The 21,201-nt window shown below is 36.4% G+C and overlaps 1 protein-coding gene and 1 long non-coding RNA gene across 20 annotated transcripts in view; one reads left to right on the top strand and one right to left on the bottom strand.

Moving 5' to 3' along the window:
* The window catches only part of LOC137253736 (receptor-type guanylate cyclase Gyc76C-like), a 205,591-nt gene that overhangs the window by 130,594 nt on the left and 53,796 nt on the right, over positions 1-21,201 (top strand). The window lies entirely within an intron of this gene.
* Positions 16,089-17,755, bottom strand: LOC137252444 (uncharacterized). The gene is made up of 3 exons (XR_010953560.1): positions 17,152-17,755; positions 16,615-17,095; positions 16,089-16,526 (listed from the first exon to the last, which is right to left on the bottom strand). It is a non-coding gene; the product is annotated as an uncharacterized lncRNA (long non-coding RNA).

Genomic DNA, 21,201 nt, shown 5'->3' with positions numbered 1-21,201 from the left:
CAAATTTTGAGATATCTCAATAAAATTTGGCACAAGGATGTATATATTGTAACGAATTTGCTGCAAATTCCTCTTATTTGCCCTTTTGCTAGGTTCGTATCGCTAAACTGTTGAATAAATAACTCCAATATTGAATAATGGAAAAATGGCCTTTATTAAAATACTTCACAATAACACTCAAACTGTGCAACGAATAGCTTAATAATCAAACTGATAGCTCAAATGAAATTCCACTATTCAAAATAATACTGCTATTGCTCGCTAGATATCGTCTTAGTCGTAACTGCTTGACAACTCAAATCAAACTCAAACTGAATTACTTCTTACTCGCTTGCGCCACTTTTATAGTTTACGCTGCATACATCTAGGCTCTTCTATTTCCAGAAGTTACTAGTTAGTTTCGCTACAAAATCGCCAGCCACAACTACGTGCACAAATTATTGCTCTCTCTTGTGACAACTCAGATAAGATATATGCATGTGTTTGTGCATTGCCGCTCCGCTGCTCGTATACGTACATATGTGTAGACGCAATTATTTATTCGTTTATGTAGATACATAATGATTGAATTATTGATGGGAATGTTTGTAGTTTACAGTCTCTCGCGCATACATAGGCGTATAAGTAAATGCATCTGTGTGTGACTTATTTCGGCTGCCTTATATATGTGTATACATGATTTGATTATTGACGTAAATACTGCTTGGCATGGCCTTAGCATCGCCTTAGTGATGGTATAGCTTAGTGATGCTAATATCCGTGACAATATATTAGACATTTGTCGGATCCGGTAGGATCGGACCACTATAACATATATCTTCCATACAACCGATCATTCAGATAAGACGTTTTTGGCCATTCCTGCCGCAATTTAGAAAATATAAACGTGATATATATTCTAATGTATCATAGAAAATATCCTGAAAAAATCACTTTGATCGGAGCTATATATAGTTATATCGCATACAACCGATCGTTCAGATAGAAAGATTTTTGGCCATTTCTCCCTTTTTTTAGAAAGTATAAACGTGAAGCTCGGTGATATATATTTTAATATATCATAGAAGATTTTTTGAAAAAATCACTTTGATCGGAGCTATATATAGTAAATATCCCATACAACCGATCGTTCAGATAGAAAGATTTTTGGATTTCTCCCTTAATTTCCAATACAAAAACGTTAAACTTGGTGATATTTATTCTAATATATCATAGAAGATTTCCTGGAAAAATCACGTTGATCGGGCTATATGTATATAGTATATACCTATCCCATACAACCGATCGTTCGGATAGAAAGATTTTTGGCCATTTCTCCCTTAGTTTCCAATATAAAAACGTTAAACTTGGTGATATATATTTTAATATATCATAGAAGATTTCCTGTAAAATACATTTCAATCGGAGCTATATATAATATATATCCCATACAACCGATCGTTCAGATAAGGGGGTTTTTTGCCATTTTTTATATTTTTTCTTAAAATCGTTTAGGTATGTACATCTATATATACTATATATTTCTTATCTTATAAAGCGCGTTATTTGGATATTACGAATGGGATAAGATTATTGTTCAGCCCCATTCATGAAAGGTATGAAATCTTCGGCACAGCCGAAGACAGTCCCGTCCTTACTTGTTCTTTGATGGGATATTGTACTATAGGATCTCTTACTTGAAGTCCAATACTCTAGACGATCTTTTTTTGAGTATAATGCCACTTTAGTTGAACTCCATTGCTTTCGAAAGCATTCTTCAACCTGAGAAAGATTTATTCGAGTATGAATTCAGAGAAAGTCAAATGCTTTTGCTGTTATTGAAAGAACAGCATAGGTCTCCGGCATAAGTGAGTTCCTCAAAAAGTTTGATGTTTTATGTGGGTTACAAATGACTTCTTGAGCTACGGCCTAAATATCACTTATTAAACATTTGCTCAGAAGAACGCCGCACATTCTGTGTCTCGCCACTTCCCCCTCAAAGATATTACTGAATACGTCTTTTGTGACAAACATATACACACACAATTGCTGTTCGTAATGTGTCTGTTTAAGCGCCGCCGTTGTTCTGCGTTGTTGTGTTTATTTTTAGCAGCGAATATTTTTAAATGGCCTTGAAGCGTATACAATAAGCTAGCGTCTGAATGAGGGAACAAGCGAGCAAACGAAGCGGCAAAGCGAACAAAGCTAAATATTTGATTATTTGTGTGTGTGATTTTCATTGTAGCGAATAAACGCTGATCGTCGTCCATTGTGGGAGCGTCACACAAATGTATGTATGTATGGATATATGTATGTGCACTTTGTAGATGCATATTGTGCTCATATGGGAGTCTAGCGTACAGCGCCAGCTTAAAGTGGGTACAATTGGCGCGAAGAAGGTTTGTATATTATTCGAATTACTGCAGTTGAAATCTTTTATGAACTAATATATGGATATGATTATAAAAACAATAATAATAGTTGTTGTTGTTGCGATAAATACACTCCCCGTACGGTCAGGTACCGAAACACCTAGCCCGACCATCTCGGGAATGATTTAATATGACCGCATTGAACCTTCTTGCCCATCCCGCCCCTACCTCTAGTTCCATGATTAACTTGGGGTTTCCAGGGCCTAGCCTGCTAAAAATGTGTGTAATATATTCATGTTTGTGTAGGTGAGGTTGACAATTGGATAGCGGAAGCTGTGAAGCTTTAAAGATTTGTTTTGGTACTATAAACCCATAAGTTGCAAAAATTATAGTGACTTGGTGCAGTATACCTCCAAGGCCGAGTATCTCTTCATATTTCTACTCAAAGAATTGAAAAACTCCCAATAGGGGGCTCACATAAGTCAGACTTGGTTACTTTTCGGTTTGGGAAATCGACAAGGGAAAAGGGAATCCAATGTCCTTCGTCTTCACCAACAAAAACTATTGAAACTGAACTACTGGTAACAGAAGGTCTATAAGAGTGATTTACCTGCAGAAATGTTGGGTATGACTCAACCCTATCCACATCCTTTCAATTTTTAAACTGTCTATGTTAATTTTTCACTGCCTACTGCAGTCTAAGCCCTCTGCCAATCCTCCATCGGCGGAACTCTACACTCTTTGGTTATAGTGCTGACTTGGAGCCGTTTATTCACCCCACTGCTAATATCGTTTCATGCCTCTGGTTTGCTAATTTACGCATATATGTACATATCTCTCAGTTCAGCAGTCCGTTTTTACGGTAAAACCAGCAACGAACACATGCAGCGATAACAGCTGAACAGTAACGTTGTAGGATTTCCAGAGGTGCCCAGCTTTCTACACATGATATTTCTATGCCCACACTTTTTTGAACCATCCCTACTTTGATCTCATTTGTTGCACTGGATTAGAACGCCATACATTGGTCTCGGTTCAACGAGCGTGTTGAGTTCTTTGCCAAAATTTTCTTCAATCACGCTTTCACTAAGTAAGTGACATTCCTAGTGTTTCACAATATCACAAAAACTCGCTCATAATCAAAAGTTTTGTTTAAACTACTCTCTCTTTTAAAATTCCTTATAAAGCTTTTTTACCTGCAGTTCTTGCTCTTTGTATTGCATACATAAAGGCGCATACGGTTGAATGGCCGATTTGATACGGTGTTTCATCGCTCCATTATTATATGGCTAATTAGATAGCTGCCATAATGCGGTTAATTAATTCGATTTTGGTCTAAAGTGGATTGGGCGACGTGTAACAACCGTCGGTGCATGAAATTAATGTTAAATGAAGCATAAGTATGTGTGTGTGTGCGCGTATATGTGTGTGTACATAGTTAGTAAAGCTTATAAAATTAAAAATACCCTTTTTGCAACTGTAAAAGTATGGCGATATTGTAATAATGTGCGGGTGATTGGATTTTACGCAGTGATTTAATGTGTCATGCCAATAAACAATATTGTTCATATTGTAACGAATTTAGGGAAATTCCGCTTATTCCAAATCTTCTGCTAACGTTCGAATCACTAAACTGTTGAATAAATAACACCGATATTCAATAATGCAACAATGGTCTTTATTAGACTACTTGAAAGTACGTCACAATAACACTTCACAACCAATTGCGGGCTTAAATCAAACTGATTGCCCATGCCTCAGCTGGTGCTGCTTTTATACTCTTCGGTTACCTCGTTCGCATACTTCTAGGCATTTCTCCTTCTAGAATTTACTACTTGTTTACCAGCTATAAACTCACCAGCTATAAACTACAGATGCACGTTTATAGCTTCTCATATGCGCGTTTATATGTGAGTGATACTTCGACCGATGATTGCATACTTTTGTGAGTATCTCAGATATATGGATGTGTTTGTGCATATCTCTCCGCTTCTTGTATGTACATATATGTAGACATAATGATTGATTTGTTTATGTAGATACAAGTGACTGCTTAGTATTGGCTTAGAGATGATAGTATGACTTAATGTTGCTAATATTCCTCACAATATATAATATTTGTATATTTATACATGGATGTATGCATGCCTGTATGTGTGAAAGGATAATAATTAAAATAGTTATAACCAGGTTAGGATTTAAAGGCAACAAAAATTTGCACATAGACAAAATGAGTTTTCAAAAAAGACAAAAAAAGGCATTTATTATTAAAGGAGAAAATCGTTATAAATCTACGTTCTAAAATCCAACTTTTAAGTAATTTAAAATCGTCCTGAAATAATAATGTGTTCTGCTTTTCAAAATACTGAAATTAAAACGATTTTATATAAATAGTCCGTAAGACAATGCATGGTAAATATAAAAAGGCAAGAAAAAAGCAAAGCACCTAGAAAAAGCGGAAAAAGGCAAAATAAAAATTTATATTTTTAATAAAAAAGATGTCAAACGCGTAATTCTTGATTTCATTTACAGATAGGACCAAGCAGACAAAACAGGCAAAAACCTTAAAATCCTAACCCTGGTTATACCACAGATTTCGCATCATTAATTGATGTCCGATAAAGTGTACCATAGAAAGCAAAATATTATTAAATGTATTACTTACTTACTTACTTAATTGGCGCTTAACCGTCTAAACGGTTATGGCCGTCCAACAAGGCGTGCCAGTCGCTCCTTCGCTCCGCCAACCGGCGCCAATTGGTCACATCAAGGGAGTTTAAATCGTTTTCAACCTGGTCCTTCCAACGGAGCGGGGGCCGCGCTCTACCTCTGCTTCCATAGGCGGGTTCCGATAGAAACACTTTTTGGCCGGAGGAGCATCGTCATTTATTCGCTTAATATGGCCTAGCCAGCGCAGCCGCTGCGTTTTAATTCGCTGGACTATGTTGATGTCTACGTATAGCTCGTACAGATCATAATTAAATCTTCTTCGGTACTCGTCATCGCCAACGCGTAGAGGTCCATAAATCTTTCGAAGAACTTTTCTCCCAAACACTCCCAAAGCCGCTTCATCTGCTGTTGTCATGGTCCATGCTTCTGCCCCATATAGCAGGACGGGTACGATAAGTGACTTGTAGAGTATGATTTTCGTTCGCCGAGAGAGGACTTTACTTTTCAATTGCCTACCTAGTCCAAAGTAGCATTTATTGGCAAGATTGATTCTTCGCTGGATTTCAGTGCTGATGTTGTTGCTAGTGTTGATGCTGATTCCCAAATAAACGAAGTCTTTTACTATTTCGAAATTATGGCTGGCAACAGTAGCGTGCTTGCCAAGGCGCGTATGCACTGACTCTTTGCTCGATGACAGCAGGTACTTCGTTTTGTCCTCATTCACCATCAAACCCATCTTTACCGCTTCTTTTTCCAGTTTGGAGTAAGCCGAACTAACAGCGCGGGTGTTTAGGCCGATGATATCAATGTCATCAGCATATGCTAGTAATTGCACGCTTTTATAGAATATTTTTCCAGTGCGGTTAAGTTCTGCAGCTAGTATAATTTTCTCCAGCATCAAATTAAAGAAATCGCACGATAGGGGTCACCCTGTCTGAAACCTCGTTTATTTTCGAACGGCTCGGAGAGGTCTTTCCCAATTCTGACTGAGCTGATGGTGTTGCTCAACGTCATTTTGCACAGCCGTATAAGTTTTGCGAGGAAACCAAATTCAGACATAGCGCCATATAGGCAGCTCCTTTTCGTGCTGTCGAAGGCGGCTTTAAAGTCGACGAAGAGGTGATGTGTGTCGATTCTCTTTTCACTGGTTTTTTCCAAGATTTGGCGCATTGTGAAAATCTGGTCAATGGTAGATTTACCAGGTCTGAAGCCGCACTGATAAGGTCCAATCAGCCGGTTCACGGTGGGCTTCAATCTTTCACACAATACAATATTAAATGTATTAGTCGTTGTTTTTGTATTCAAGCAGCAATGTTAACATTTTGAAATTACATAATTTAAGACGCTTTGACGAAAAACCTAACGCCTAAAATTATGCAAATTAATACCGTAAACATTGTTATTTAAATAAAATATGCCGAAGATACACACTGACCAAGCAAAGAAAAGGCAACGTGAGTGAAAAGGATGGACGAGGGGAAGGAGAAAAGGAAGGGCGCAGGGTAAAAGGATAAGAAGGGGAGTGGGAAGCAGGTCTGAAAACAAGAGGGAGACAGCAAGAATCGAAGCAAAATTAAGGGGGAATTGAAATAAATATAGACAAGGAGAGCGATTGGATGAAGAGAAAATTGGGAATGCGGTGGAAAGCAGGAAATATCGCGACCGAAACGGAGAGGAAAAAGAAAGATTGGAAAAAAATTAGAAGATAAAGGAAAAGATGAAAATGAAGAGGATTCATAAAAGTAAGAAAATTAAGCGAGATAGAAATCAGCGAGAGTGGGAACAAGAGTCGAGATATAAAGCTCGCAGCTTTCCTAACCTAACTGTAAACTTCACCTACCCGAGATGAATCCTGTTACACATTTGAATTCGTCATACACATATTTAGCAGGCAAGGCAATGGCGGACACAAGTTCTTCGTGGGACTACGGGGTGCGAGCGGGATGTCCTACAAGTCCAATATGGGCACACTAAGTTGTTCCCGGGATGAGCGGGCCAATGGTGCTTCTTTATCCGGTGAAGGACCATAAACATCGAAAGCACTCCCTTACATATTCGGGAGTGTCTTAAATGCTACAAAAAGAAATATGAAAAGATATTGGCAGAGGAATATATTATTCTGTGGCCTAGGTTACTTTTGAATTTGTTTTATTATAGACTAAGCCGTAACGAAGCGAGCTGGGCTAAGTTATTTTGATCTGGCCGGACCAAAATGTTTGCAGAAATTTGCTCGATAACCAAGAAAAAAAAATGCTAGAAACGAGACGCAAACACAAAACGTACTTAGTCATTTCAAGCTGCAAACCGAAAATCCTGCATCTGTTATCACTAATGATACCTCATTTAAGAGCACTTGACGTCAGAAGGCAGTGTCCAGTAAGAATGAACATAATAAGCCTAGATTTGCTTCTTTTTTTGGGATAAAAGGAACTTTGCTGATGTAATCTCATGAGATCTTCACATTATCTTTAACACTTTGTAGCCTCGCGCTTTCCTGCTTGGTTAATCATGTTCAACTGTTGCCTTCTCTTAATCTTCCCAATCTGTATTGCACGTCTACGGTACAAGACTCGAGGGTCTCTCTCACTTAAGCTCGCTCATACGCTTTTCCTTCGCCGTGAGAGTTTGCTAGGTAGTGTATAACACGCTTACATTAGATTGACTTGTTTGTATGTATCTAATGTATGTTAGAAGCTTTATTTAAATTTGTAGCAAACTTAACTCTCAGTGGTACCTTTCATTTCTTACCAATAAGTTTTGCATAAAACGCAAATTCAATGAGCATGTACATATGTGAGTCAGTAGTAAAGCTACTTTAATTTATGTGATTCGATAAATTAGTTTTTACAACAAATTAAATTATTTAGATATTTCAAGTTTCTTAAGCAATTAACAGCTTGCAGCAACCAGCTTTCGAGCAAGAGAACTCGTTATGCTTGTAATTATGCGCATATTAGTGTATCTGTGTGTGTGTGGCTTTGTATTTTTGCCGCTATCAAATGCTGCAATCTTTCGTTCAATCGATCCATCCAACTATCGAACGTTTGATACAGCGATCCATCTTCCAAAAGGCGCACCACATATGACACATACATAGGTATATCTGTAAATCTATATCAACAGAGATAAAATGGCTTTGAGTTTTTAGCTAGTAGCATATTTGTTGGTGCGACTTCCAGTTGTGCCACCAGCCGCCCAACACCTACCAACATCTACCAACACCGTTTGCATATTAACTGCTTTTAGCAATATGGACTCTGTTTTTTTACATTTTTGTATTTATTGCTTTACGTTTTTACAGTTGTTTGTTGTTTTTACTATTTTACGCTTGTTTTGATGTTTTTGTTTTTGTTGCTTTGGCGCATCGATTGAAGCTGAATTTGCACTGGGGTGACAGCATGGCTGGCAGGTTAAATGAACTGATTGAGCGCAAATAAAACGTAAAAGGCAGCAAACGGCGGTAAGTTGCCACCGACCTGCCTCGTCACCCATCTGTCGCCTATTACCGACTATTCCCACTAAAAGCTGCCTACATTTTTGCTATTTTGTGTATTGTTGTTTTTATTATTGTAATTTTATTGTAATTTATTTGTTGACCAGCTGCTTTGATTGCTGCTATTACTGCTGCTGGCTGTTGGTCGTCAATTTTTCTATGCGATTTTATTGTTGTTGTTGTCGCGCTTTAATTTGTCCATTTAGCAGGTTGCATTTATTGCTCGCCAGAGTTGCTGGTGCTGCCGCTTAGTCTGCTGCAGTCGTTTCATCACAAATATTTAACGCTTATGTACATAAACGTGTTAGCATGTTTGAGCGTATGTATGTGTATGTGTGTATGTACATAGATGTATGTAATATATTCAAATATGATAAAGTTTTGCTTTTTAAACTGGTTACAAATTTTTATTGGCCATTTTATGTGAACGCTTAATTTGTGCTTCATTTATTTTGTTGTATGGGGCGTTAAATTTGAGTTTATATATTTTAACATGTTTTTGCCGCTTAAAAAGGCAAATATGATGAATTTTATATCAAATCCAACATGCGTTGAACCCGACCCCCTAGGAATTCGATGAAATTTTGCATGGGGTTACATCTTACCCACCCAAACACAACCTCATTTTTAGAAATTGCATTTTCGAAAAATTGTGGGCGTGGCAAGGTATCGAAATATCCGAAAATATTAGAAAAATGACGATAATAGGTACTTTTAAAGTGTGATTACTACGGAATGGCTTTACCGATTTCAAAGATCTTCATACCATTAGAAAGGTATTGAAATAAGCTTTCAAAAAATACACTGTAAAAATTTTTAGTACACTGAAAAAAAAATTTTTTTTTAATAAAATTTAAAACTCAAAAAACACTTCAAAGATCAAGCGATTTTGAAAAATAAAATTTTATTTTAGAAAGGTCTATTTAATATATATAACATATCTGAAAACTAAAATGGGGTTTTTTTTTAATTTTTTTAAGTAAATGCATCTCTTGGTTACTTTCTGATATTTTGATATCACGCGTAAACTAATCAACCGATTTCAAAAATTTTTATACCGTTAGAAAGGTATTAAAATCACCTTTGAAAACATATACTGTAAAGATTATATATTACACTGAAAAAAATTTTTTTTTTTTTTTTCTACATTTTTTTTTCAAACTGGGAAAACACTTCAAAGACCAAGCGATTTAAAAAAAATTTTTTTAGAAAGGTAGATTTAATATAAAAACTAGAATGGTGTTTTTTTTTCTTTTAAATAAATTTATAAGTAAAACCATCTCTTGTTAACTTTTTTTATTTTGCTATTATTGTGTGACAAAAATGGTACCTAGCTATACTTTGGAAGTTATACAGATACAGATACTATGACTAAGTATTCTAATAGATTCGAAAAGAAAACGTATTATCAAATTTTTCGACACGCACAATAAATAGACATACACTTGATAAAGTTAATTTTTTATTTTTTAGATTTAATATACAACTTTGCGCAGATCATACTGCTGACTTTCGGAATATTTGCTTACTTACTAGTTTGTTCAGGTAAACTACGCCTGTCCATGCTAGAGCGCTTGACGTCCGAAAACTTTGTTTTATTTTTTTTGTATATCTTTGCTAATTTTTATCAATTCGTAAGATAAATCATGCCCAAAATGTCTTTAATTTCCTTAGATGTCATGGTGTTTGGTAATAGAGATAATATTTTTTGCTTATCCAAATTATTTGAGCAGTTTTCGATTTGATATTTCATGTTCTCCAAAATTTGTTCGTAGTAAGCTTTGATCTTCTTTAGGTCTTCTGATAAAGTTGACAGTGAACCACCTCCAAGTGAATCCGAAATACTTTGCGCAATTTGCTGTGTTTTTTTTTTTTGCAGTATGAATCCCTTTCTAAATATTTTCGCTTCATTGGCGATGGATGGCTTCCAAGATGAGGAATAACATGCTTATTTATATTGTCGACGAGTTCGTTGCGTTCGAGTAATTTAGTATAGCTGCTGCATGTTGGAACTTCCTTATATTCTTGATACAATTCACCGCTAGCCAAGATTTCTTATGCCTCTTCACTTTCCGTTTCAGTAGAACGCTGATTATCAGCAATCTTGATAGCATCCTTAAGTTTAAAGCGACAACTTTGGCAAATACGGCAACGATGAATGTCGGAGACTGCTGGAAAATGCTCAGATATCAGTGCTGCTTTGTTTAAGCTAATGTTTCGAAGTTGAGAGGAACATTTTCTTGATAGCTGCACACATCTGTATTTATTAGTTGATTCCATATCAATGCCTAATTTCGTTCTGGTCTGTGTCTATCCGTTGTGTTTTTTTTATAGTCCATGGGTGCTGTGGCAGGTAATGTCAATCTATGTGTCCGTGGTAGGTAACGTTAATATGCGTGTGTGTGTGCGCGGTATTGATACGTCCGCATTGTTACCTTTTCCAAGGGTTGTTTTTGTAGGTATCTAGACATACCGCTTGTTAGCTAAGCGGTAGGTTGAGGTAGGTAGAAATCGGTGATTTTTGCCGTTTGGTAAATTTTTCGTTTTTGCTTGTTCATTGTTACGTGTTTGGTTGCTGTACCTTCTGGCTTGTGCTGTTTTTTGTAAACTAGTTTTAAGGGTTCAAATATTTCGTCAGAGATAGTGTTGGTTTGTTCGTTTATTATCCTGCCGTCAAATGTTTTTAACTTGTATATCTCCATGTTCTCAAGTACATTGAGCCGCCGACCTTTTCCTTGTACGTGAAGTATTCGAGCCGTTGTTTTGATGTTAGCTGGGGGTGCACCCCACTGGAATAAAAATTTTGTATAGTGTATTTTTTCAAAAGGTGATTTTAATACCTTTCTAACGGTATAAAAATTTTTGAAATCGGTTGATTAGTTTACGTGTGATATCAAAATATCAGAAAGTAACCAAGAGATGCATTTATTTAAAAAAATTAAAAAAAAAACCCCATTTTAGTTTTCAGATATGTTATATATATTAAATAGACCTTTCTAAAATAAAATTTTATTTTTTAAAATCGCTTGATCTTTGAAGTGTTTTTTCAGTTTTAAATTTTATTTAAAAAAATTTTTTTTTCAGTGTACTAAAAATTTTTACAGTGTATTTTTTTGAAAGCTTATTTCAATACCTTTCTAATGGTATGACGATCTTTGAAATCTGTAAAGCCATTCCGTAGTAATCACACTTTAAAAGTACCTATCGTAATTTTTCTAATATTTTCGGATATTTCGATACCTTGCCACGCCCACAATTTTTCGAAAATGCAATTTCTAAAAATGAGGTTGTGTTTGGGTGGGTAAGATGTAACCCCATGCAAAATTTCATCAAATTCTGAGGGGGTCGGGTTCAAAATGTACGTTTTTTCCAGCCTTTGATATGAAATTCATCATATGCAAGTGCAGATACAAACATATTTAAATGAATTAAGCCGGGCTAGTTTGTAAGGTGTTGTTTCAACGACTTTGTTTCTTGCATAGCTCTGAGTACGGTCCACCCTAAAGAACGTTCACCCATCCTAAGAAAGCCATCAACCCTTAACATTTTGGCAAAGCTACAGTGTCTAGTACTACGTGCTTTCAGAACAGCCCCTGAACATCTTGCTGATATTCTTGATACAACCCTGCTTTGTTCAGTTCAAGCAGTTGCCCCTGAAACGCACATTCTGTAAAATGATAACATGAAAATAAATTTTAAATATAAATTTTTTTTTTTTCATTTTATCTTTTCACAGATTCCCCATTATCGAGGCATTGAGAATTGTACTCTTAAAATCCAACCTCAATAAATGCAAAAAAAAAAAAACAATTAATTTGCTGATGTCTAAAAAAAAAAATGGCCCGCCCTATTGTCTATACTTTTTTACTTTACTCTTTACATTTTCAGCCATTTGTTGTTATTTTTATGTGATTTCATTAAGTTTTTGATGTTATTATCAATGTTTTTGAATTGCCGAAAACTAATTTTGAATGCAATAAACAGCTTGAAAGTGCACTCAGCGCATACTCTGAATATTTTAATTGAATATTTTTGTTAATAAATAAATATGTATCTGGAAATGTTTGTGTTTGATACAATTTATGATGCTGAATTAATAACTTTGATCAAATTTGTAATTAAGAAATGCTTGGAAACGTTATGGGAGTTTAAGCGTTAAAATACATTTGATATGTAGGCGTTAAATTTAGTTTATTGCAAAATCGTATAATGTTAAAAGGTTGGTTATCGATGGGTTTGCTGTCGATGGGTTATAGGCGTGTTATACATTTCATATCAACGAGCAATCCGTTTGTTATAGACATCAAAGTGTTATAAATTTGTATCGATAAAGAAGGTTATCGTTTAACTTCATCGACAGGCCAAAGATTTGCGATCAAAAAGTTATCGACTATATATCGAAAAGTTATCGATTTATTATCGGGGTATTATTGATTTGTTATTGGAAAGTTAGCTAAGCTAAAGCTGATGGCTTAATATCTAAAAGATATAGACCTCTTATCGGAGTATTTTTAAATTGTTGTCGGCTCATTATCGCCTAATTATCGAAAAATTATCGATTTGATATAGGATGACTATCGATTTCTTCTCGGAATTTTACCAAGCCGACAAGAAGCCGTTGATTGGAAGACATCAACATAGTCCATAGGCTAGGCCATATTATGACAATGAACGGTGACGCTCCGGCTGAGAAAGTATTCTTGTCGGAAGCCACTTATGGAAGCAGGGGGAGGTCGGCCCCCACTCCGCTGAAAGGACTAGGTGGAAAACAATTTGAATTCCCTTGGTGTGAACAATTGGCTCGAGTTAGTAGGACTCGGCGATAACAATCTGATAACCGACGTCAAAAATTCACTATCGATATTAATCCGATAGTAAAACAAAAACTTCGTCTGTATCGATTGTTAGCGATAAGAAACCGGCAAAACTTTTCCAAACCCTAGGAGAGCCTAAGGTAAATTAAAATTGTATATTTGCACATCCAACTTTAGAACTACTTCGTACTCAAATCTTTTTTTTTTTTTTCTGGGAATGGCAGTAGAACTTCTGGTTTCGTTTCACGGATTTTTATGAGTTCTCAGATGGAATTGCGGTTGCAAGTGCATGGAGGTGTGACAACTATTGGACGTTACGACCAGTTTTTTCGATATCTGGTGGTGGATATCTAATAGTTGTGTAATCTGCTTCTTTGCTGACGTGACTATGATCGCTGTAGATTTGGTCAGTGACAATGCCAAATCACGAGTGGCGAAAAAATGAGCAAGACAAGAGAGCTAGTCTCCACCCCCTCCTGGGGTGGCTAAGAGAGCTTTTGTGTATAAATTATTCTGAAGAAGGTATTGAATACCACGCTGTAGCGCCTCCTGTTTAATCCTTCTATGTTGAGATATTTCATGCCTAAATCTATACGACGCCTGCCGTTCACTCTAGTAATTCGTGGTCAAGCGTTTTGGGGGAGGAAGAGATAATCCCTCAATGTCTTCGAATAAAGAGCTATCGTGACTGTGTCAAAAGCGTTTAACAGATCAACCTCCGCGAATACTTTCTTGAAAATTTCTATAAATACACAAATTTAAAATTTGACTACTCCTAAATACTACACATTTACATCCGTATTTATAGACATTATTTCTTTGATCCCTAGTTTGTGCTTCATCACTTCACTCACCATACACGTTTACTCCTAACATTACTCACACACACATTAAATGCAAATGCTTAGCACTTAGCTCACGACTGCATATTTTAAGAGCAACAAATGCATGACAACGGGCTTGCTGAATTTATAAGCTCTGAAATAAACTAAGCAAATATGTGAACCGGCCTATGAAAAGGTGGCTTATGACTCAAAAAAGAAATTGCGAGAAACAGCTGTTAAAGATAAACAATGCATTTCTTCAGTTTCTTAGTAGTAGTAATTTTTTGTGTGTCATATGCCACCTTTTCATAGGCCGGGTCACATATAACAAATTGTAGCGAATCAAGAGAAGCAGCGTAGCTACACACATTAGCTGAAACATTTTACAATTTGTTTCTTTAGAGTTGCAATCGCCATTGAGTGCAAGGCATATTTGATTCGAATTCGGGTTTGTAGTGGCGCACCTCGTACCAAATACACCGCACATAGAATTATTGTGAGATCGAATTTGCATGCATACACATACATACATTTGTAGGCACCTACTTATGCGGCAGTTACCCACCGACGTGTGCCGTACGTACGGACGTTTGTCGTACGAAGCACGTTTGACCGAACTCTCAAGCCCATAGGAATCAATGTGTGCGTCTGTGTATATGTACATAACATATTTGTGTGTGTTTCGTTTACATACAAGAACTGTTGCCATTGACCATTTTGCATGCATGCTTATGGAAACATCAACTTATTCCAATTTAATTTTTGATGTTGTAAAAGGCTGGAATTAATATTAAATAAATATAAATAGATCACATATTTATAATCTGCACTTTTACATAATTATTTCGAATTATTTTCACAATTTTTCAAACTTTAATTAGGTGTTTTTGCATAAAACTGCAAACGGCCAAAAATTAGCGCACAAATGTTAACTAGGCAACTCTGTCTAGTGAGAGAGCGATCAGCTGACACGTTCTTACGGAAAAAATCCAAATTGTTTTGATTTCTACGTTCCGGGCTACGTACGTACGGGCGTTGCACGTCGGTGAGTTTTCGTTTACATTGTACACTCATAACATAGGTCGTGTCAGCTGACACGTTTTTGGTACGTACATTCGTGAGTAACTACCGCATTACTCTTGGCTCTTGGTTATCGCATGCTAAACGTGGTGTCTGCCGCCAAAAATAACCACACACAACTGATAGAGAAATGGAAAGAACAAAAATTTGTCAAATAAGCAATAAAATTAGTTATAAAATAAAAAACTGAATAAATTTGAATGATGCCCAGAACAACGAACCGGGCTGACAGATGTACTTTCTTATTCAAATTCTTTATAGGAGCTTTCCTACGTTGCTTCTAAATGGCTGCAGAATTCCAGCATAGTTTATCTTTTGTATATTTTCCTCAAAGTGGACTCAAAAGTGTATTTTCAACTTCAATCTAAATTGACGAACATTTCAAAACGGCATTTCGGTTCCGTTCCGTTCCGCTTTTTAGTTGAGATTGATTGGAGAATATGCATTTTCTCAATTAGAGAAGAGTTTCCACCGCATGTATCTCCAATAACGCTTGATAGAATTCTCAAAATAATAATAGCCGTGTGTTTTTTACACGCGTATACGTTTCGTTTGCGCGTGAAAAAAACGCCTATCCTCGCATAGATAATGCTTAGGAGACCCATCTAGCGGCTGTGGTTAAACAACTAGCTACAGTAACAGGGTGTACCGAAAAGCGGAGACACAACGCTCTGCTGGCCATAGGGTATAACATATAGCTGAATCAGTTGCAATGAATTGTGGACACACATAGAATACATAGAATTAGTGTGGAGGGTGAAACAAAAACACATATTTCAGTTACATCTGAGTATAATGCGTATTGAAATTTAGTAGAACAAAATTTATGCGCAGCAATTTCACAGGTGTATTTAAAGTTTGTCGCTTAGCAGTCCATATCAAGTTTAACCGTAAACGGATATACGCGTGAAAAAAAACACGGCTAATGTATCGATAAGTACATGTAGAGTAAAAAAACCCAACCCTACGCTAAGTTGACAGCTACGCCTGTGCCAATTATGGCTCTTTATTTGTCTTTTTTTGCATGTTTGCACACTAAAATTTTACACTCATACACATGCGCCATTATAAATACATTTTATGGATGTATGCTTTTGACTCTGATGAACTGGTTGTTGTCGCATGCTCCGTTTGTCGGTCGCTTGCCTCACTGTTAGATCAATAGGCTCGTTAGCTGGCTGCTGGGCTGCCTGCTCGGTTGGTTAGTTTGTGGCACATATGGTGCGCATACAAGTATTTCCCCACGGTCTATTTTTAGAAAATCCAGTTTTGGCTGCAAAAAAACTACAAAACACTTTGAAACAAATACAAAAAAAAAACACCCGATAAGGAAGAAAAAGAGAAAATAAGTACAAAACGAAGCTGAAATAAAAATAACATACCAACTATATTATGCTCATATAGACAGATCAACAAGGCAGCAGACAGATCCAAAACAACTGTGTTGGGTCCACTACTAAACACGTCAAGTCACTTTGAAATGGGCTGAAATTCTATTCTGCTTCATTTTTATTGACTTTTGAAAGGCTTGCTGTGTTGTCATTTTTGTTGTTGTGGCTACTTGTTATTGAGTTGATGGCTTGGGGCTTTCATTATTATTTGTATAGTACTCAGATTTATGTTGATGCGATCTGCCCATACAAAAAAAAAAAAAACAGTTACAAAAACAGCAAAAAATACAATGACAATAATATTATACATAACTATGCTCATATGCCTCGATTTCCGCTGTTGAAATGCACCTACAATTTGTTTACAATTTTGTTTCCGCTCCTCCTGAGTTGCCTTGCTGCTTTGCATTCATTTTCCCAGCTGGATGCCAAGGACTGGCCAACTTGCACTTGCTCTTTTACTTTGCGCTTTCTTTCAATTTGTTACCAAATGCAAAGCATATGTATATATATTTCATACTTTCTTACCTCTCAATTAATTTTAGTTTTTATTATTATTTTCACAGCTGCATCCCTGTTGCATTCAACTTTTTGGTAATTGTTTCTCGAGTTGTTTATATTTGTGAGCTCTACTCTAGTTTGTTTTTGTTTTGCCAATACACTCTTTGCCTTTTCGTTCTTTGACTCCACTAACGTTGACTTTCAGTGTAGAAACTTGAAGTGGGAAAAGAACTGTTACTTTTTTTTACAATCAATGGACTTTCGAAATGGAATTCTCTACGAGTTGGACCACTCTAATGTATTCATATACACTTACTTGAAATCTATACCAAACTGTTTGAAAATTTGTTCATTTCTTTTTAACTTTGCCCTTGCAAACATACGCCCAAAATTAGCTCTTCCGCTGTTTACATTAAATTTATTTTACATTAATAATAATAGAGAAAACTGTTTGTTTGTATTAGTTAAAAGCAGGTCTGTTAAATTGCTTTTAGGCATATGCAATTAATTTTTGGCAAGATTCCTGCATAAGCAATTGAATTAGAAAAATAAATGGGTTAGAAGAGAAAACTAAACGCCGGCCGGTGTATGCGATTATGTCAACGGAAATTTTGTTTTTGATTAAACTATAGTTTTCTCTATATATGCACATATCGCACATCTAGATAAAAACAGAGAGCAACTAAAAAAATCGTTATGTTTCGAAAACGCGCTGATGAGGAGAGGTATTAGTAAATGGAGTATATAGTTCAGTAGGTATCAAATTGAGAAGCTCAGAGGTACCCATAACTTCTAAATTTTAAATTTTTGACTTAGCTCCCTATTGATCTAGATGCGCGATATGTAAGTATATAAGTCATATGCAATCTCAAGACGCCTCAGCTAGGCCCTTGCCAGCTGATGTATCAAACAAAGTCTTACAAGAAGGGCGGAGGTATTTTGTCTTTAATATTTATAAAATTAAAATACCTAACTTCCTTCGAGCAACACTGTAGATCTAGAAGGCCGATTTTCCTGATTTAAAATAACACTCTGCAGTCCCAGATCAACATAGCGGTATTTTTCCATAGTTATTTATATAAAAACACTAGCAGTCCTGGCAGACGTTGTTCCGCCCTTACTTTTTTCTATTGACATAAGTTCTTCCTCTTATTCTCCCTCCCCTAATCTCCCCTTTTCCATATCCTTTTATTCACTCCTCCCTCTTCGTTTCTCCTTTTCTGTCTTTTCCCACACTTATTCTCTATTCCATCTATACCTATCTCTCTATCTTCATCAAATTCTATCTCTTTCTTTCCTTTCTCTCTAGTTCTTCCGATTCTTCTCCATCCTTTATTCCCAGTTCCAGTCCCGTCCGTCTGGCAGACGTTGTTCCGCCCTTACTTTTTTCTATTGACATAAGTTCTTCCTCTTATTCTCCCTCCCCTAATCTCCCCCTTTTCCTTATCCTTTTATTCACTCCTCCCTCTTCGTTTCTCCTTTTCTGTCTTTTCCCACACTTATTCTCTATTCCATCTATACCTATCTCTCTATCTTCATCAAATTCTATCTCTTTCTTTCCTTTCTCTCTAGTTCTTCCGATTCTTCTCCATCCTTTATTCCCAGTTCCAGTCCCAGTCCCAGCCCAAGTCCAAGTCGCAGTTCCAGTTCCTGCTTCCAGATGACCTCTTCTGGGTAAAACAAGAGGCAACTGATGAATTATGCTCCAGCACGCTCTCTCAAATAGTAAAGGTCAGATAACTGGGACGTAATGGAACGTGTGAAGGCTTCACGAGTTTGTCTGTAGTAAAAGAAACGTAAACGTTTAATTGTTGTGGCTCTGTGTTACAACAATTGCTGTTGCATGGAAACTAAGATTACTATGAAACGTTATGTTCAATATTTTTTTGTATCTGATAATTGCTTCATCTGCTTTTTTCACGGTGAGGTGACAATGTTAAATCACGCAAAATTAAAAACTGGCAATAGTAGAAAGATAATCGTAAATTTTGGAGCTAGTCCATCAGTATTAACACCAGCTGTGAAATGTTAGCTGTGCTTTTTTCATATTAGCACAAATCCCCAGTTTTCTTTTGTTATTTTAAAGTCTATTTAAAAGTGCTTCAATTGGATTTTCATTATTAATAGACTCATCTTTGTGGCACCACACATCTCTATATGAACTTATGGGTATAGGAAGACTTAATAGCTTGTTGACAATATCGTTTCTAATAACCATTTTAATTTAATACGAAATATTTGCTTACATGTCATTTGAGAGTCATCTCCTTTCAATAAGTCACATCGTTATGTTGCACATGACAGGTTGAGGCATTGCCTGCCTCACTAACACACAAACAAAGGCATACATATATATATAAATATATAAATAACTCATACATTAGCAACGTGCTGGCAAAATGCAGCAAATGGTGCAAAAACAACAACAACACTTTTTATATGCCACATATCTCTGGAACAGCGACGTGCAACCAACTTGTAATACAGTTTCACTTTCAACCAGACGTTCGTTTAATATTGCAACAACAACAACATACCTAACCCAGCAACATAGTACATAAATACTTCGTCGGCAAGTACGCACCATACCAAGAGGCAAGCGCCAGCACCGTTGAGAGTGCAACAAAACAGCCGACAACCACCCAATGAACAGCATCCGAAAATGGCGTTTACAGGTTGTACTGGCAATTGTTACCATATTTAGTTAACGCCAGCAACAACAACAAACAAACACAACAAATGCTTGTCAGATAATGTACGATGCACGCTGCACTAACACATTGCCAGTCATTTGGTGTAGCGCCACATAAGTAGAGTAAAAGTGCGGCAACAGCTGCCACAATAAACATTAATAAGACAGCAGCAACAGCTACAGCAACAAAAACAATAACAATCACCATAATTGTATTGCTGCAACCATGTGATGCGTGAAAGTGAAGGACAAAATGTAAAATAATATCAATAAAGGAAAATCAAAAATTACATTAAAACAAACTCAGCCATCATTTTCAAGTAAAACAAAAGCAAAGCTGGTGAAAAGTCAAAAAATTAAATTAATAAATATTATGAAACACAAATATATTGAACGCAGATTGTAGCAAAGCGGCAATATTTTAAATCCAGTGGCTGGTGTACGTAAAATAAGAAACGCAGCAGGTGTCATGAATTAAATGAATTTCAGCCAAATTCCCTTGGAACTAAAAATCTGTTGGCGAATGTTGAAAGCTAAATCAAAGCAGCGGGCGTGTGTGTTCTAGTGTTGCTATTGTAAGCTGAAATGTAAAATTATCTTTGGTATTTCGAGGTGATTTATTGGAATGGTTAGGGCGGGTATTTGATGGAATGACGCTTGACGTGCTGTAGCTGCGTGAGTGACAGTGAATTTCAAAGTGCATTATAATTTTTAATTTTGTTACTTTAACAAGTTGCAGCGGAACTATTAAGTGCACGAGCTGTTTCGATTGTTGTTGTTGTAACTGAAGAACACTCACATAGGTAAATAGGAATTTTATCAACGCGACAGCGCTTATATACAATCTTAAAATACCGACTGCAGCAAAATTTCCTCGACCACTCGGCTGGTCTTATTTTACTTACACTGGGGTGAGCGGGATGCCCTGGAAGGTTCAATATGGTCATTATAAATCGTTCCCGAGATGGTTGCGCTTGTACCTTAATGGTGCTTGTTACCAGAACATACCAGATCTATTACGGGCATAGGGCCATTAACATCGATGCCATTTATCGCTACAACAACAACAACAGGATATTTACCATTTTATAAATCTTCGTATTGTAAATATTCGAACCCAGCTATGGAAGTATATGTTCAACTGATTAAAAGTGAACATGTTCTTAAGCTTCTTAATTTTTCTTTCTAACAGTTTGAGCTCGCTTCGGGTGCGGCTGAATATTCGGTTCAGGTTCGAGTTTTGTCTGATACTAAGACAAATGATGCTGCACCGAAAATGAAATATTTATCGTTTTTGATGATATTCGGACTTATCTATTATCCCTTCTTTACACAAAATGGATTTTAATCACAATGGCAGTATAACTTCTCAATTCAATGTATTC

Source organism: Eurosta solidaginis, chromosome 5, assembly GCF_040869045.1.
Source record: "Eurosta solidaginis isolate ZX-2024a chromosome 5, ASM4086904v1, whole genome shotgun sequence".
Classification (NCBI taxonomy): domain Eukaryota; kingdom Metazoa; phylum Arthropoda; class Insecta; order Diptera; family Tephritidae; genus Eurosta; species Eurosta solidaginis.
This window is presented reverse-complemented; position numbering and strand designations above follow the sequence as displayed.